The sequence below is a fragment of the Vespula pensylvanica genome, chromosome 19, assembly GCF_014466175.1.
Source record: "Vespula pensylvanica isolate Volc-1 chromosome 19, ASM1446617v1, whole genome shotgun sequence".
Taxonomy (NCBI): Eukaryota; Metazoa; Arthropoda; class Insecta; order Hymenoptera; family Vespidae; genus Vespula; species Vespula pensylvanica.
In genome coordinates this window covers 1-1,727 of record NC_057703.1, presented here as the reverse complement: position 1 = coordinate 1,727, position 1,727 = coordinate 1, and the positions used below count along the sequence as shown (strand labels likewise).

Below are 1,727 nucleotides of genomic sequence, written 5' to 3'. Positions count from 1 at the left end.
ATGAAAAGTGTATGAATGTCGCGTATGGAATATCCAGAAGTGTGTGTGTGTGCGCGCGCGTGCATATGTACGAGCGTATATGCATGTGTGAACGTGCATATGTGTGCGTGCGTGCGCGTATGAGTGTCATGAAAATTTCATATAATATAAAATATTGATCCATTACGATTATAAACAAAATTATTAATCAAGACATCGTTTAAAAGCGTAATTAAAAAAAATCTATTAATTATCCGTAATTAACAAGGATTCGTGTCTAGCTGGTACAAACTGAAACGATAATGACGTTATTACAGCGTGAAGATGGTTAAATCATGTCAAAAAAATGTATTTTTGAATGACTGAACTCTCTTTCTAAACATGAAAACTTCAAAATTAATACTTTTATAGTTCGAGAATAGAAAATATTTGTATGAAAAATAAATAATATGTACACCCGTGAATACTTCTCTTACAAATTTTGTTTTAAACTTAACGAGCTTTGTTTCTACAGGCGTTAAATTAAAATGATTAATTTACCTAGTATGGACTAGTAAGATATCCGTTTAGATAATTTTTAAGTTCGTATGTCATATATTCAATGTTACGATATTTTCATGTAAATAGATCAAAACTTTACAAGCACGTGGGAAGCCATTGCACAGATGATGTGATATGCATATGCGACAGTCAACTTAGTTTCCTTGCTGCTGCTGATTCAGCTATTTTGAATTATTTCATCCTCATTAATTGCAGGTAATTAGAATATTTTATTTAACATACACTCTTATTTTAGATACCAAACGATTGCGGAAAACGTGATCGTCGCGATTGAATATATTAACATAGATCATGCTGAACTGCGAAATGTAACTTATTCTACTGCATTCTTTAACCTAATATAACCATATAAGCAATTGTTATTTATCTATTAGAGAATGAAGTACGACGTTCGGAATTTTCATCATCGTCAATTTTACTTATCCATAATAAGAAATGGTATTCAACACTCGACAACAATTGGTAAGCAATAGTTGACAAATGTTATTTATTATCACTATATTCTTTACAAGAATGTTTAATTAATTCTATGTTTATCTTTTCAGAACGTATGCATTGTGACTTTGTTCGTTATAGTTAACAATATAATGTGGCGTACGTACTTAGAAATACGCAGAATGGATTTGGCTAGAGTCTAACAGAATTAACGTCTTCTGTTTAAGTTTATACATTCATTCTTCGATTAAGCAATGTTTTCTTATGGAAACTTTCTTTTGTCCTTTTCTTTTGGTTATACATTTTTTATTAAATATGTTGTACATATATCGAATAGCTGAGGATTCTGAATTCATTTTACTTTAATAGCATTCTTGTAATTTTATTTCTTTAATTTTGTAGTAATGAATTTAATATGGATTCTTTCAACATTTATGGTTGACATGTAATTAGTGATGGACATCATTGGAATAAGAAATATCTAGGCATAAGACTTTTATTTCATTCAATAATAAATATTTACTGAAAATCGAAGATGTTAAGTTTTATATAATCTTATAAATTGCATCCTAGAACTATGAATTCTTCTATTGTCAACTGGACATAGTTGGAAATTTATGTGCATGATAAACGATCACGAATATCATTCATAAACTAAATATATTTTATTCTTTATTTTTTAGCAAATACACAATTACAATTAAGTGGATAAAATATTCATTTTTTTATGAAATTTAAATATATTACACAGA

At 28.5% G+C, this 1,727-nt stretch overlaps 1 long non-coding RNA gene across 1 annotated transcript; it reads left to right on the top strand.

Annotated features, from left to right (window-relative positions):
* The first annotated feature begins 550 nt into the window (after positions 1-550).
* LOC122635782 lies at positions 551-1,727 on the top strand. Its single transcript, XR_006328749.1, has 3 exons — positions 551-735; positions 917-1,002; positions 1,086-1,727. It is a non-coding gene; the product is annotated as an uncharacterized LOC122635782 (long non-coding RNA).